The 17,602-nt window shown below is 44.9% G+C and overlaps 1 long non-coding RNA gene across 1 annotated transcript; it reads right to left on the reverse strand.

Moving 5' to 3' along the window:
- Window positions 1-10,607: 10,607 nt before the first annotated feature.
- Window positions 10,608-12,722, reverse strand: LOC139073213 (uncharacterized). The gene is made up of 4 exons (XR_011521924.1): window positions 12,621-12,722; window positions 11,990-12,085; window positions 11,810-11,899; window positions 10,608-11,353 (listed from the first exon to the last, which is right to left on the reverse strand). It is a non-coding gene; the product is annotated as an uncharacterized lncRNA (long non-coding RNA).
- Between the last annotated feature and the right edge of the window lie 4,880 nt (window positions 12,723-17,602).

Here is a 17,602-nt window from a genome sequence, read left to right on the forward strand (position 1 = left end):
AAACATTATCTGCCTTACATCTTCCACACAATAATCCACTGCTAATTGAGTTTATTTTTTATTTACAGGTAAAACTTTGCCACAGACATAGGTGTTGGGGGAGGCAAGAGAAAACCCAAAACCTTCTTTATTTTTGTTTCCTGTGTTTTATTTATTTATTTATTTTTAAATAAAGATATATTTTGGGGAAATAAGGACTAATAATTTAAAAATGTATGTAAAATGCTGGAGGTAGACATAAGTTTTTGTTGTTGTGCAGGAGTTTTAACATTTATGGTATTTTTACAAATGCAACAGAGAGTTATGCTTTAGAACACTTTATTAGAGCATCAAACAAAAATATATAAAAAACAAACTTATGTAAAATATCAAATATATACATTTATTTACAATCGTCTTGGAATAAAACTAGTGTAGTTACTATTGGGGTCAGGGAATTTTTCCGTTATCCTCCAGACAACACAGCTTGGGATTACTACTCTGCGCCCTCCACCAAGTTTTCCATGCTGCCATGCTACAAACTGTCTGTAAGCTGCATGGCGGAACTGTCTATTGTCCTCACCAAGGTTATGAGTTATAATTTGTTTTGGTAGTCCAAACAGTCTGGGGTTAGTAAAGAGTTGTTCACAGAAGATGTGAAGTTCAAAAGTTAGAGTGGGGAATTTTCAGTTTAGAGTGGTGAGATTCATTTTTTTAAATTTGAATTTTCTCAAACAAATGAACCGTACAACAACAATGTTTGGAGTACAGTCATGAATTATAGCTCAAACCAAAGGTATATTCGTTAGCTGTAAGCCAGCGTGTGTCTCATTTCAATCGGACCTACGGTTCTCTCGGTACAACACCGGAAATGGAGCAAGGGAGGGTCACTGCTCCTATCTTTCCCCATTATAACTTTTGTGAATTTTTCTGAAAATTTCAAGTCATACCTCAACTTCTACCTGCGATTTTAGAAAAACCGTAAAAGATACCAAAAAGCCTCTTTAATATGTTAAACAGGAAAGTCTTGTGAGTTTGTTAAACTTTGACTGAAGTCTCTAAGTTAAAAGGAACCCAATAGTTTTAGGTCAAAAAAGTGATAGGAATTTGCTGAAAATTGACCAATCCCATTCATTTCAATGGGAAAATTTTTGCAGAAAAAGCTTAATAACTCGAAAATTTTTAAAGACATCAATGCCAAAAGTAACAGCCGGAAAGAGCTTGACGAGCTGAACGTTTTGGTATAAAATTGTTTAAATAGCTCAAAATTGGAAGGAGAAGAAGAGGTTCAAAAAGTGTACGGAAGCAGAATAATAACTTGAAAAATTGCATTTGTTGCACAAATGCTGTTTGAATGCTGGATAGCTGAAACTGTAAGCTGAAGCTGCTGAACAGCTCAACTAAAGCTGAAACAAAGCAGAACTGTCAAAAAGAGCTGAATGTATTTAAAGATTTAGAAGCAAAAATCACCAACAAGTGTAATAAAGCTCAGAATATAGGTGAAGAATGGATAAAAATGCTAAACAGCAGACAATTTTAATCTTTGTACATTTATTAAAAACTCGAAATTTGAAATGTTAAACAGCTGGCATTTGAATGAGAATAGTTTAACGGGTACATTTTTACAATTGGCTGGACTGTGAATTTAGAAATATTTGCTGATATCTGAAACTGATAGATTAACATATGTTCAGATTTGATATGGGATGGATAAAGGGTTGGATGAATGAAATAATGGATGGATTGTTGGATGGATGTTAGATGGATGGATGGATGGATAGATAGAAGTATAGAAAACAATACAGGTTTACTGATAGCATTTATACATTTACAATAACTTTTGTGGGGGTGGGGTGGGGGGGGGGGGGGGGGACAACTTTGTGTGAGGGGGGGGGGGACACTTCCCCCCCGTCCCCCCGGGATCTCCGCCTATGCTCCTGTTAACGAGAGAACCCTTGAAATCTGTCCTTCAGAAGTGAAATTGGACCTGTCAAACTTCTCATCACCATTCGAAAAGTACTGCATCGATTTGAAAAATTCAAAAAGCGTGAGTGGTAGAAGACTTTGATGATCATCTGTGCCGATTTTTATGTGCCTACCATGAATTGTCTAGAAGCTATGATGAGAAACGTTTAGCTGTCTGAAGCCGTTTTGAGGAGAAAATCTCTGTTCCTTTAACATGGGTTTCAATGAGCGAGAATCTGGCTCTCTCCTCCTTCTGAGGCTTGTAGCGAACGAACGGTAACACTTACAGATAAAATGAAACCCATTCTGAAAAGCTGACAAAAATTCCTACTTTTTGAGTTATAATTTGTTTTGGTAGTCCAAACAGTCTGGGGGTGGTAAAGAGTTGTTCACAGAAGATGTGAAGTTAAAAAGTTACAGTGCGGAATTCTCAAGTTAGAGTGGGGAGAGACATTTTTTTAAATTAGAATTTTCTCAAACAAATGAACCGCACGGCCACAAAGTTTGGAGTACAGTCATGAATTATAGCTCAAAACGAAGGTATGTTCGTTAGCTGTAAGCCAGCATGTGTTTCATTTCAATCGGACCTACGGTTCTTTCGGTACAACGCCAGAAATGGAGCAAGGGAGGGTCACTGCTCCTATCTTTCCCCATTATAACTTTTGTGAATTTTTCTGAAAATTTCAAGTCGTACCTCAACTTCTACCTGCGATTTTAGAAAAACCGTAAAAGATATCAAAAAGCCTCTTTAATATGTTAAACGGGAAAGTCTTGTGAGTTTGTTAAACTTTGAATAAAGTCTCTGAGTTAAAAGGAACCCTATAGAATTTGAGGTCAAAAAATTGATAGGAATTTGCTGAAAATTGACCAATCCCATTCATTTCAATGGGAAATTTTTCGCAGAAAAAGCTTAATAACTCGAAAAATTTGAAAGATATCAATGCCAACAGTAATAGCCGGAAAGAGCTTAATGAGCTGAACTTTTTGATATAAAATTGTTGAAATAGCTCAAAATTTGAAGGAGAAGAAGAGGTTCAAAAAGTGTACGGAAGCAGAATAAGAAGAAGAAGCAGAAGAATAAAGAAAAACAAATGTTTGAATGCTTACCAGCATTCAAACATTTATCAGGCCTGCACAGTGGTAAACGTGGTAAGGAGAGGATTAAATTAGAACCGTTCAGGTGTGGAAGAGCAGGAAACACAGAGAACTAACAGGATGGTAGTCCTCAAGGACTGGCATTGGTGACACTTGTCCTGGTTGATCCCAGCCATCAGTGGTTGAGAGGCAGGGACAACTTGAAACAGTAGTTTTACAATGATCTTTTTTTATTATTATTGAGAAGATCTTTGTCTAAACTTAGAGCTGCAAAAGCAAATCTGAAAAACAAGCTAGCTTTTATACACAATCACAGTCAAGGAACTATCATCCCTGGGCTATGTCCACCTGATACCAGAACCTGCACTGCCAGAGTAAACGAGACAGTGCTAAACACCAGTCATTGTTTTCTAGGTCCAAAAATCTTCTGTTGTCTGCAAATTCAAATGGTGTTTTTCTTTTTGGGACTCTGGTAGTTGAAGTGGTAGGCTGTTTCTCCTTCTGATAACATTGCGCAGAGAACCTCACACCAATGGTGCTCGGTTGATAAATATCATGGCCGGCTTTGCCGACAGGCGACACAGGCAGCCGCCTGGGGCGCCATCTGATGGATAGGACGCAAAATAAAATAAAAAAAAAGTTTATTAAATTTATGTTTGTTATATGGTCCACCGCTACGACGCATTTGACCGTTAAGGGTGCCGTAGATCATGTGCGTGGGCAGCACTGTAGAAGGACATCCTGTTGTCACGTTTAAACTTTTGATATTTTACGATGAAAAGAACACCACCTAAGCCATCGGGATCAGCATTCCGAAAGCGAAGGAAGGAGGAAGAAAAAAACTGGCCCAAAGCAGAAGTATGTAGACTATAAATTTGGCAAAGGAACTTTTTGCGTTACCTTAAGCTATCTGCCTCTCCTGCCACGCACGGTCCACGGACGGACCCTCGCTAGCTGTTTACATACACAGTACAGTATCTCATAACTTTAACCAATTAATTTTACATTTGAATCGTCGTGTCCAGATGCAGTGAGACATATCTGCAGCCACACAGGCACCTGTTGACACCACGGGGGGCGGGACTGTCTTCTACACCTGTTGAGTCTCACTGTGATGATGAAAAATGTAAGATTTATTTTTACCGTTTTTTGGAGTATGATTGCAGCCTTTTTATGAACTTCGATTCAAGTTTTAAGTATGCATACAATATGAATTTAATATTTTCATATCAGAAGAATGTTACGTTGCTGTGGGTGTAGCAAAATTTCAACTTTGTCCGACACATCGGGCGGGTGGCGCCACCGCAGCCATGGCGGGGACTCCACAGCTGCTGCTGGGCCCGGCAGGGAGTAAGAATGTCACGAACTCCTCCAGCTGACAGCATTCCATTCATTCCTGCCACTAACGTGGCGACTGACGTCATCACTCCGACACTACTTAAGGAAGTGCCGGCGTTTCATTCATTGCTCAGTCATCGTTCTCACCAGACTTTGTATCGAGTCTCCAGGCTTACCAGCCCTCTAAACCCTCAAGCTACACCTACAGGAAATAACCACGCCGGTTATCTCCGTCTCTCCGCGTCTGGGCAACAGAACTCTCAGTCACGCTTCAGATCTGCCAACGAACCTGACAGGATGACTGAGCCCAAAGTTGACCCAGCGGAGTTCGCGCGTCTGCGTGCCGAAGTGGCTCAACAGCGCGCAACCTTGGATCAGCATACGGCAGAAATGAACCAGCTCCGTGCCATAGCTGATCGCCAAGCAACTAAGATCGAGTCACTCACCGAGCTAGTACTCCAGCTGACCACCGCTCTGCAACGTCAGACCGCAGCTGTTCCTGACAGGATGGAACCACGCCTCAGCCTTCCAGAGAAGTGGGACGGAACCAGGGGATCCCCGGAGGGCATGTTGGCGACCCTGGCCATGACTTTCGAGTGCCAACCGGCACGTTACCCCACATCCTGCTCTCGTGTCGCCCTGCTGACCTCACTGCTGACAGGTCGAGCCGGTGAATGGGCGGCGCTCTTTACAATCAGAAATCTCCTGCCTGCAATGACTATGAGACTTTTGTAAAGGAGATGAAAAAGACTTTTGTGCACCCCAGCAGCGAGGTCTCGGACGAGACGCGGCTGCTTCAGCTTCGCCAGGGCTCCCAGACGGCGGCTCAGTACACCTCTCACTTCCGGACGACAGCAGCTCGGTTGAGGTGGGATGACGCCGCCCTAAAGGCCGTTTACCTGGAGGGACTGTCACCAAGAATCCGGGAGGGCATGATCGGGCACGAGGTCCCAACCTCCCTGGACCTGGCAGTGGATCTGGCTCTCCAACTGGACCGCTGCATCCTGAACCGGCCGAGCACCATGTCAGCCCCCGTACACACCAGGACGTCACCCAGCCGGCCGGCTCACCAACTGACGGAGGAGCCGATGCAGCTGGGACATCTTCCCCCTGAGGAACGGGCACGGCGCTATCAGGAGGGAAGATGCGCTTACTGTGGGGATTTGGGTCACCACCGTGGCACGTGCCCAAAACAACCGGGAAAAGGTCCCTCCGGGTCGGAGTAGGAGCTGTCCCGCCCGGAGTCTCCACCTTTCCGGCTCCACACCGAACCACTCTCCCGGTCTCCCTCCACCTGGACCAAGGCCCGACAAGACTGGAGGCACTTTTAGACACTGGGGCTGCGGAGTGTTTTATCGATCACGGACTGGTTACTCGGCTCAAGATACCCCTCACCGCCCTCGACCGACCCATTCCCGTGACCTCTGTGGACGGCCGGCCCATCATGCCATACCCTCTCACCCACCGAACTCAGGGTCTCCACATGACTTTTGACCAACACCGGGAGACCCTCCACTTCCTGGTCATCCAGGCTCCGGCTACGCCACTCATCCTGGGTCATTCCTGGTTCTGCCGCCATGAGCCTCACATCTCCTGGTCCACCAGTAAAGTCCTGGCCTGGGGCACGGGTTGCCATAACCACCGGGACTCCCCTGCACCTCGGACTGGAGCAGCCACTCCCACAGGCGTAGACCTGACGCTCATCCCTCCTCAATACCACGACCTCGCTCAGGTCTTCGCTAAAGAACCCACTACCAGGTTACCTCCTCACCGACCCTACGACCTGGAGATCAGGCTCCAGCCCAGCACCACCACCCCTCGGGGTCGCCTGTTCTCCCTCTCTCCGGCGGAAACCCGGGCTATGGACAATTATATAACTGATGCCCTGCAGACGGGATTCATCCGACCCTCAACATCCCCCGGGGCCGCGGGGTTTTTCTTTGTAAAGAAGAAGGAGGGGGATCTCCGGCCCTGCATAGACTATCGAGGGTTAAATAAAATAACTATCAGGGACCGTCACCCTCTCCCTCTCATGGGCACCGCTCTGGACGCCATCACACAAGCCGCAGTGTTTACTAAACTGGATCTGCGCAGCGCCTATAACCTCATCCGTATTAAGGAGGGTGAGGAGTGGAAGACCGCTTTTATCACGCCCACTGGCCACTATGAATATTTGGTGATGCCTTTTGGACTCTGCAACAGCCCCGCCGTCTTCCAGCGGTTCATTACAGATGTGCTGAGAGACATGTTGGGCCGCTGGGTCTTTGTCTATCTAGATGACATCCTCATCTATTCCCGCACGGCCGAAGAGCACATCCGTCATGTTCGAGCTGTTCTGTCCCGCCTCCTGGACCATGGACTTTACTGCAAACTGGAGAAGTGTGCGTTTCACCAGGAGTCCACCTCCTTCCTGGGTTTTACCATCTCCTCCCAGGGCCTGCAGATGGACCCCCAGAAGGTTCAGGCCGTAGCTCAGTGGCCTCTACCCACGACCCTGAAGCAGCTGCAAAGCTTCCTGGTTTTCTCGAACTTTTACCGGAGGTTTATACGCAACTTCAGCTCCCTCGCAGCACCACTGACCTCACTCACCAAAACCACCAATCAGCCTCGCCCTTTTCGCCTTACTCCAGAGGCTGTCCATGCTTTCCATGAGCTGGTCGGATGTTTCACTAAGGAACCCATCCTCCTCCACCCGGACCAGACCCGGCCCTTCGTCGTGGAGGTGGACGCCTCAGATGTGGGAGCGGGGGCCGTTCTCTCGCAACGGGGTCCAGACTCTAAGCTCCACCCATGTGCCTACTTCTCCCGGAAGTTTTCCCCCACACAGCAGAACTACGGGGTCGGCGACAGAGAGCTGCTGGCAATAAAATGGGCGCTGGAGGAATGGAGGCAGTGGCTCCTGGGGACCACCGATCCCTTTCTGATCTGGACCGACCACCAGAATCTCATTCATCTACAGACTGCCCGCCAGCTCAACCCACGTCAGGCTCGGTGGGCCCTCTTTTTCGAGCCGTACCACTTCCATATCGCCTACCGGCCCGGCTCCAAGAACCTCAAGGCGGACGCTCTCTGCGTTTCGCACCAGATGCCGCCCCCCCGGAGCCTCGAACCATTCTACCGACTCAACACTTCCTGGCCTCCCTCCAATGGCCGTTGGAGCAGTCCATACAGGCGGCACTTCCTGGCGATCCAGCGCCGCCGGAGACCCCACCGAACCGTCTCTACGTTCCCGCCTCCTGCCGGCAAGAGGCGCTCACGTGGGGGCATTGTTCGCGGCTCGCGGGACATCAAGGACAAGCCCGTACCCTCCAGTTCCTCTGTCGGGCTCTCTGGTGGCCGTCCATGAGGAAGAACGTCCGCAAGTTCACAGCTGCATGTGATGTGTGTGTTCGCTCCAAGTCCTCCAACCGACCCAGCGCTGGAGAGTTGCAGCCTCTCCCTGTGCCCAAGCGGCCGTGGTCACACATCGGGCTGGACTTTGTCACGGGACTGCCGGAGGTCGACCACCTGGACACTATATTGACCATCACGGACCGTTTCTCCAAGGCCGTGCACTTAGTGGCCCTGGCCGGCCTCCCCACTGCCAAGAGAACGACCGAACTGCTCCTGGAACAGGTGGTGCAGCTCCATGGTTTCCCTCAGGACGTGGTTTCCGACCGAGGACCCCAGTTTGTCTCACGCTTCTGGAAGGCGTTCTGTCGCCAGGTCGGTGCTTCCACCAGTCTGTCCTCTGGATACCACCCGCAGACAAACGGTCAGACAGAGAGAGCTAACCAGCAGCTTGGACGCTACCTGCGCTGCTTCACTTCGTCCCAGCCGACCACCTGGCCCCGCTTTCTCCTGTGGACGGAGCTGTCACACAACCTCCAGACCTCCTCTGCCACGAGTCTGTCTCCCTTCGAGACCTGTTACGGTTATCAGCCTCCTCTGTTTGATCATCAGGTGCCCGAGGTGGAGGTCCCTGCTGCCCAGACGCTGGTCCGCCGCTGTCGGCTCGCCTGGATCCGGGCCCGTGCGGCCATCACCCGGGCCAACACGGAGTATGCCCGTCAGCATCGCCGCCGCCACCGGCCTGGCCCCGTCTTCCGGTCTGGCGACCAGGTGTGGCTCTCCTCCGCTAACCTGAGGATGCCGGCTGGCTCCCGGAAGCTCACTCCTCGCTTCCTGGGTCCGTTCGCTGTCCTCAAGGTCATCAATCCAGTCACCTGCCGTCTACGCCTCCCGGCTACTCTCTGGATCCACCCGGTCTTTCACGTCTCCCAGCTTAAGCCGGTGATCTCCTCTCCTCTCCACCCTCCACCGGTCCGGGTGCCTCCGCCACACGGTGTTGAGGCGGATCGCACCTACACGGTCCGCAGGATTCTGGACGCCCGCCGCCGGGGACGAGGTTGGCAGTACCTCGTGGACTGGGAGGGGTACGGGCCTGAGGAACGCTCTTGGGAGCCCACGAGCTCGTTTGTCGACCCTGCCCTGCTAACAGACTTCTGGGCCCGCCGTCCTGGGACTTCGGGAGCCGTCCCTAGGGGGGGGGGGGGGGGGGGGGGTCCTGTCACGAACTCCTCCAGCTGACAGCATTCCATTCATTCCTGCCACTAACGTGGCGACTGACGTCATCACGCCGACACTACTTAAGGAAGTGCCGGCGTTTCATTCATTGCTCAGTCATCGTTCTCACCAGACTTTGTATCGAGTCTCCAGGCTTACCAGCCCTCTAAACCCTCAAGCTACACCTACAGGAAATAACCACGCCGGTTATCTCCGTCTCTCCGCGTCTGGGCAACAGAACTCTCAGTCACGCTTCAGATCTGCCAACGAACCTGACAAAGAACTGCCCAAACACAGCATGACATCTTATGGCGTCTCTTTCTTGTTTACGCTGCAGCGTCTTCTATCCAGGCATCAAGCAGCAGCAGCAGAACATTTACTGAACTACAATCTCAGCATCTAGAACCAGGTGAGTAGTTACTTGTTAGGCCATTTGTAATCAGCAGTAGAAACGGGCTTTTTCAAATTAAACGGCTTATCACATATATCGATATGCAAAATTAATTAATTTATATCCACACCAGACACGTGTTTTTGGCACAATCAGTGCAGCATTGATTTAGCATTGAGCATATTAAATAATCTGAACATACACATCTAATAAATGAAATCCTCAGAGTGCCTCAGATCACCGGATCTTCTTCCTCATGTTCTACAATTTATTTCATGCTGAAGAGCACCTGAGAGTGAGATAAGTTTTTTCAAATATTCCCCATGGATGTGCTCACTTCCACCTGTTTTTGATCATTTTATTCATGTTTTCATAGAACAGATTAAAAAAAGATCAATAAAATAAAAAGTCCAGTAACATTAAAAATAATGAAAAGCATCACTGCACATGGCTGAGGAATACTGAATGTGAAAGTGGCGCTGTTCTTAAAGGAGACATAACATGCTTTTAAGTTATTCCTTTTTACATCTAAATCCTTCAGTTGGGGTCTAAATACAGTGGAACTGCAGTTCTTTGGTCTGATTTCCTCATTATTGTTGCTCTACAGACCCTCATCTACCCCTGTTCTGAGGAGAGTCTTGAGAACGAGCCGTTTTGGGGTACTGTCTCTTTAAACTGGAGGAGGAGCTGTAAACTCCACCCCCCTCCATAGTGCAGACCTGTACTCTCCTCCCCCAGTCGGACTTTGTAGTTCTATAGAGAAATCATTATTTAGCATAGCAGATTTAGCATGGCATATTAGCATTTTTAAAACATGTGGGGAGAGTAGTTCATCAATCTGTTTCAAGGCTGCTCACTCGCTCATGCATTTGTCTGTAGTCACTCACACACACCCGTCACGGCCGACGGAGGGACAAGCGAGCAGGCACGTGCGCGCGCGCACACACACACATCCGTCACGGCCATAGACTGTACATACACACACACAAGGAATGCTGCTTGCTTATTTATTTCTATAAAAAATGTTTTAAAAATGATACAGCTCATTAAAACACCATTAAAAGAATATATTTTATTAAAATCTCTATCTATATATATACATACATATAATTATAAATAATTTTATAAGTAGTCTTATTTTATATTGGGTGTCTTAATGGTTGAAAATGGATCAAAAGCAGTTACATTTTAATTTAAAGATTTGAGATTCTAGTCAAAAATAAATAACATTCCTCCAAATGTTCTTTAATGTGATCATTATAATTCTAATGCTTAGAACTTTGTTTTTGTTGTCTGCAATGCGTAGCCTATATCTTTATTAAATATGTGTTTAGCCGTAAAGTGGTAATTCTCTCTAATGTGTACAGAGAGGTGGACATCAGTGCTGCAGTGAAATTCCCAAGATCAGTCTGCTTTGCTAACAAATATAGTTAAATTTTACCTGCATTCTAAATAAATACCGTTAGGTGAAAACATCAGTAGGCATTGAGTTATTGATAAAATCCCTAACAGCCAGAATGGAAGAAGAGCATGCTGGGTCATCCTGGATCTGAGCCTGTTCTGTGTATTTACCTACAGGATGCAATAAATGTCTACAAGGCTGAGTTTGGACCATTACATCTAAAAGAAAACATACAATCAGTGATTTTTTTAAATTGTTTACATTACTATACAAATTTTCTAAGTATTAACCTCACAGCAAATAAGTAGAACAATATAATAAACAGGTTTTAGTAGTTAAACAGGCGTTGTGCACACAGGTGCTTTGTGTCTCGGTGCTGGTGGTGTCTAGGTCTCAGAGTTCCTGTCCTCCTGCCGTCTTCTGTTGTCCTCAGGATACGGATTGATGTTTCCTGATGATGAGGGAGGGGCAGTATGTGGGCTTCAAACTGGTCCTGGATAACAGTGGGAGACCTCCGTTGTCTGAATACTGAGACCAGAGGGTTGGTGAGATGCAGGTCTTCTCTACCTCATCTAGAAACGGAGTTGGTTCAGGGAAAACTTTTCCAAAGACCAGTTCCATGATGTCATCGCCATATTCTGCAATGATAGACAATAACTTTAGTGACATATTTTGTTTACAAGCAGCTTTAGGAAAGTTGTTTCTTTAGCTTTCATGTTTATAGTCACGTTTGTGTTTGTTCACAAGTTCACTTTGCTGCAGTGACTTCATATTCTTACAAATGTAATAAAATAGTGACACTAAAATTATACAAATGACTCCTTATGAAAGGAAACTCATTAGAGAGCAGTGCAGACAGACTTACTACATGCTGCAGCTGTTTTTATAGGCTAGCTGTTGCTGAACTTGGGGAAAGTTATTCTGCACACGTTCAGATCAGATGGTTGTTTACAGAAAATAATGTAATTCAATAATTTCTAAACAGACTAAACAAGTAAAACATCAAATAAATCACTCTGCTGTCATCAGACGGAGTGATTCAGGGGGTGAGGTGTTCTTAATGATGAGGGCGGCTGAAGTGTGTCATCACTCACTTTGGTCTGGTCCAGCTACCATCTCTTTACTGGTGGGTCTCCTTCCTCAGTAGGTGACGTGAAACGCCAACATCTGAACGTTCTGTGTTCCTTAGAGGAGAAGAAAAGTAACATTAGCAAGCTGGCTAAATTATTTTTTACTAGCATCTCAAGGCCTTGGAGAAGCAGATCTTCACTTACCTAAACATCAGACCAGTTTGTCCCAGCTGAGCTCATCAGGGCGTTAGTCTGACAGCCTGTCAGTGAAACACGGCTCCAGTCTTCTGGATGTTGACTCTAAAAAGCAAAGGAGCATTTTTACTTTAGTTTTAATTATTTTACAGCCGATTTTATCAGCTTTCCGATGCTCACGCTCATACAGATGGTGAGCTTTGCTGCGTCTGACTGATGCAGAGTTAGTTTTTATATCTGCAGTGAGACAAAAAACTAACCTCACTTCACTCAGAGATCGTTCTTTAAAACTCTATTAAATCCACTGTGTTGACGCACTTTAATGACTGTCATGCTGCATTTTAGCTGATATGGGACTTTATTTACTGGATGCTAAGATTACATCACACTCACGTAGAATAACACACAGGCTCTCTGCTGCTACAATCAGTGGGAGGTTATCATCTGGTGTAAAAGAAGGCGTTGATCAGAAATCACGTTTTATTCCACGAAAATCAGCCAAATCCACATTAATCTGGGTGCTAATTTTACTAGCATACTGTGCTAGCGATAGCAAGCCGGATGCTAACGCTTTAGTGCTGCTAATGCCCGTAAATCTAAAGTAAAGTTTGTCGACATTTTAGAGTTATATGAAGCTTACCGCTCTGCTGCTGTGTCCCGTCGCTGCCAAATTCAGATGGAAATGACTCCTTTTAGATAGATGAAGCCCTCAGTACTTACTAGCCTGGAGACACGAACGAACGAACCACGCGCGCGCACACACACACACACACTACTTTTTCTTCTGTGTTTTTTTAGCAGTAGTGTCATCAGCTCCTGGGTTTAAATACTGCCACACCACCCTTCCTTAAAACGAGGAACAGTTTTGAGCTGTGTGTGGCTAAAATAACCAGACATTCTGCATTTTTAAAATAGGACTACAAAAAATCTTAGCGAGAAGAAAAAATGGCGGATTGGCTCTGTGTTTAGCCGAGGGCCATTACCATATTTGGTAGTTATCCTGACGAAATAAATTATTGATGTAATAGATAATTTGAAAAACTGAACGGGTGGACAAATATGTCCAAAACTTAATTATTAAATATCTAAATAGCAACTCCAGTGAATAATATAAGCCTTTTTGCTCACTTAGACACTTAAAATGTGAAACACACCGTGTTAATGGATAAAAAAGTGGGTTTTTCATGTTATGTCTCCTTTAAGTAATTCATGCATCAGAGGGTTAAGTTGCTTTGTGTGTGTGTGTGTGTGTGTGTGTGTGTGTGTGTGTGTGTGTGTGTGTGTGTGTGTGTGTGTGTGTGTGTGTGTTTATTTTCTCACAGAAGAAGAACCCAACACCAGCAGACTCAGTGCTCCAATCCAACAGCCTGAAGAGACATCATCATCAGCTTCAACAGATGTCTGTGAACATGTGAGCTGCTGGCCCCATGGATCCTGCTGACTGGCCACAGCAGCTGAACAAAATGGAAAGTAGAACTTTCTTTATGATGACACTGATGTTTGAGTTTTGCTTTTGATTTTGCATCCTCCCCACTGACATTTGCACCACATTTTGAGTTGTTGGTTATTCTAATATTGTCAGGTTACTTATCTTTCAAGCTTACATTTATTCTTCAGGCTGTTGACTTTAAACTTTAAAGAGTTGCTGTGTGAATATTTAAAATAAAAAATTAGTTACTAAGGAATAACTGTGGAGTTGCTTTTTCCAATGTGTGGTGAGTGGGTGAACTTGGGTTTGGGTGAGAGGTGTGCAGGCGGGGGGGGGGGGGGGGGGGGGCAAATGGGCAGTCTCGCCTTGGGCACCAAATTACCTAGAGCTGGCCCTGGTAAATATGAAAGTGTGTAATGAGTGGAGTACCCAGGGAAGTGTGGAAATGCAGTGGTTCAGTGAGACCAACAATGGTCCAAATGTTGGTTTCGGACCGAACTGTTATTGGCTGAGGTTTTTACATGCATGCGAGAGAACCACTTCAGTATTTTTTGTTGCGTCCTCACTATATATTTATAGCTATACAATGTTGGAATGTAGTTAAGAGGCGTTAAAAATGCTTTAAGCTAGCTTGCTTTGCAGTTTTGCCATTGTAGCTTTCATAACTTATTGTGTCGTCCTTGGCGGCAACAAAAGCCACCAGGCATTTGCGGTACCTGGTCCAAAATCACAGTGGTGGAATTCTGGGTACTTTGCATAATTTATTAAGTGTTAAAAACAAAGTGTACCAACCAGATGTGTTTGTTCAAGACCATCTGACAAAAAATGCCATATTTGACCAATAATGAACCAGTTTTCTGGGCTTTCAAAGAGAGCATATTGTATTCAGTTTTTTAAATATAATTTAGATAAATGTTTTAAATCATTTGTGAAGAAATAGACAAGCTGAAAGCATTCACACTGTTTTTCTTTTTGACAGGTTGCCATCTAAAACTACCCCATTTTATATCCAATTGGAGAATTTTCAGCTTTTTTGCTCGGAAGACAAGAGAAATCCTATTAACAATGACTGGATGGCAGTCTGTACAACTGACAATGGTCACTGCATTTCGAATGTGCAGATTCCATATTCAGTTTTGGCTTTTGAGTTAGACTAGTCTAAAATCCATTTCGCATCTAAATCATGTCTGAGAAAAAAAAAATCAACCTTAACAACAGAAGTGATTTACCAACGGTATGATCATAAGAAGTGTCACATGTAACAAGGCAACCACCTTCAATAAAGTCCCACTTTTGTCTCACAGGTACTGAAAACAGTATCTCAAAAATCCTGGAGATTAAGATTAAGATGTTTTTGGGAAACAGGAGATGGGTGTTAATGCTATTCTTTAGTCAGCGGTGATAAAATTGGCGGAACTGTTGCTTTGCAGCAAGAAGGTCACGGGTTGTGACCAAAGTTTTCATGTTCTCCTTGTGTATGCATTAATTTATTCTAGAACGTCAATCTCCTCCCAAAGACATGCATGTTAGTTCAACTGCTTTAAAGAGGTCCATCACCGAGAATCCATTTTGAAAATAATCGGTTTCATTAGACTGATTGATCTAGGTGGGACACGTAAACGTTTCTCCTCACAAAAACACCGCCAGAACACCGACCGCTGATCATATCGGCTGTAACAGCGCCATGAAAATCTAAAGGATTAGACAACAAAATGCGCTTTGCACTGCTTCAGGAGCTCGGTTCGGTTTGCTGAGCTACAGCACCCCTTCACCCGCCTCCCCCTTGCTCCGCCCACTTTTATAACCAGGGGAAACCCTGGATGTGTACTCGCCAAGCTAAAGGTCGTCACATCTACTGCTTTTACTCCCAGCCGTGGACATTTTCTCCCTTTAGACATAGCTTTTAACGGTATAAAAATCGTGATGTCTGGTTAGCAGTAGCTTGGTCAAACAGCAGCTGGCTCCAGACTCTGATTGGTTCTTTTCTCATCTAGTCCTGCCTGTTCCTTTTTCTGATTCGTTATTTTTTCCAGTGTCCCATCTTTTCCGTTTTCTGACTGGATTTTCAATTTGGTCAATTTTCATTGTCGTCTCTTACTCGTCAACAAAAATGACGACGAAAATATTCGTCCTAAGTCATTTTTGGTGTACATGTTTTCATTTACATTTTGTTTTAGTCCTCAAAATTCATTCGCCACATAGAAAAAAAAAACGAAAATATTTAGTCCACGAAATTTACACTGCTTGAAAAAAAGACCCTGCATGGGAAGAAGTTGGTAAACAAAATGAACAAATAAATTGTCACATGTATGCCGTTTTGCTTCACACCTTTAACATAGAATAAACTACTAACTTTTTTTTACTTGGACTCTGCAGGGAGAACATGCAAACAGCACACAAGAGATTAAAACCAGAGACAATTACTGACCATCACACCAAACTGCACTTCCTGCAATGTTTTTTTTTTTGTAAAATGCCAAACTCAAACAGGCTAACTGGACCTATTGCTACCTATTGTAATGGGGATGGACATACTTTTGTCAATAAATCAATTCCCCTCCCTTGGTTGTAAACTGGTGACAAGATGAGAAATCTAATTAAAAAGCCAGGTCAAGCAACAACAGTAATTCAACTTCAGGGTGCTTGTACCAAAGCCCACCAATGACCAAACCGCATAGATTTAAGCAATAGAGGTGCTAACGTGAAATGTGGAACCTGAAAATAAAAAAAAGATAACTATAAAAAAGATAGGATAGCCGTTGTCTTGGTGTTCAGCTAATATTTTCACCTACTGATTCATAGAATAATGAATGGATCATTGCCCATGGTAACCATCGAAATAAGGTTGTGGAGGAATTTTTACATTAGTTGATTCATGTCACATCAATTTGTCCTGACATCCCCTCCCCCATGAAGAGTCCATCTGACTTTACATCTCTCATCACATGTGCAAACCCACACAACTGCTACTAAATTCATAGGCACCCATGGAGGGTGGGGGTGGGGGGGGGTGCTGTGGTACAACAAAAGACAAGACTTTTTTTTCCACAAAATTGAGATGTACGCACTGAATAGAAAGATTTTAAGAAATCTGATGAGCAACGGTAGAGCCAACGAGAGGAAAAAGGGTGTTTTGGGAGGTTGGATGATGTCGAAAATGGGAAACACAGGAGGAGGAGAAATGGAGGAGCATGTAGACAGGCAGCAACAGAGAGATAAGTGGGGGGTGAGTTCATATTGGGGAGGGGGTGGTGGTGGTGAATGGTGGGAGACTAGGCTACATGACGTTTGTTTCCATGGTGATGGTCTCTCTGTCTCCCACCCGAAGAGAGATGGTGTGTGTGTGTGTGTGTGTGTGTGTGTGTGTGTGTGTGTGTGTGTGTGTGTGTGTGTGTGTGTGTGTGTGTAATGGTATTTTTCCCTCACTAACTAACCAAGCTCTTGTTGCTGGTACAGTGGCCATTTTATTGACACCGGAGCCATGAACAATCCCAGTTTGCGCTCTGGAACCCTTCCACGCTTCACTCTTCTTCACATTCCTCAGGCAAAGTGAACGCTGATTACTTGCTAAATTCAAATGCAACAAAAAAAAAAAAAAACAAGAAAGACAAAGAAAAGCAATAAGTGCAGCTTCTATGTTTAGTTTTGCCAGGGGGAGAGGTCCTTGTGCATATCACAAGGTTTTACTCTTGCATTTTAGGGATCATCATCTGGTAGATTTTACTGCTGATAAATCCATGTATTGTCATCCATACTGAATATATGCTTCAGACCTGGAAAGTTGGATTTTGACTTCAATAAAATATATAAAGCTTTGTTTCAAAAATTAATTTCTTGTAAATCTAGTTGTGCAAATGAATCTTGTACCCTCAGACACCCACTAATTCCCAACAGCTTACTCCGGCCTGCAGTGACGCCAGATCGATTACACCCAACCAGTTGATTACACCCAACCAGTTGGTTTTCCACCTTCGTTTCTGCCATCAAGCTTTTCACTCACTGATTACTGTAATTATCACAAAAACAGGCATGTTGGGCTAATGCCTTTGTATTTTGCTTAGAAAGGCATTCAACTTCCTTTAGAAAAGACATAAAAGTAGGAGCTTGGACATGAATTGGGGTTTAAAATGCAGGACGTTGTGCATGTTTCAAAGATGTTTGTGGGTGTTTTTGCACACGTGCATTAAAAGATG

The sequence above is a fragment of the Nothobranchius furzeri genome, chromosome 11 (assembly GCF_043380555.1).
Source record: "Nothobranchius furzeri strain GRZ-AD chromosome 11, NfurGRZ-RIMD1, whole genome shotgun sequence".
NCBI lineage: Eukaryota > Metazoa > Chordata > Actinopteri > Cyprinodontiformes > Nothobranchiidae > Nothobranchius > Nothobranchius furzeri.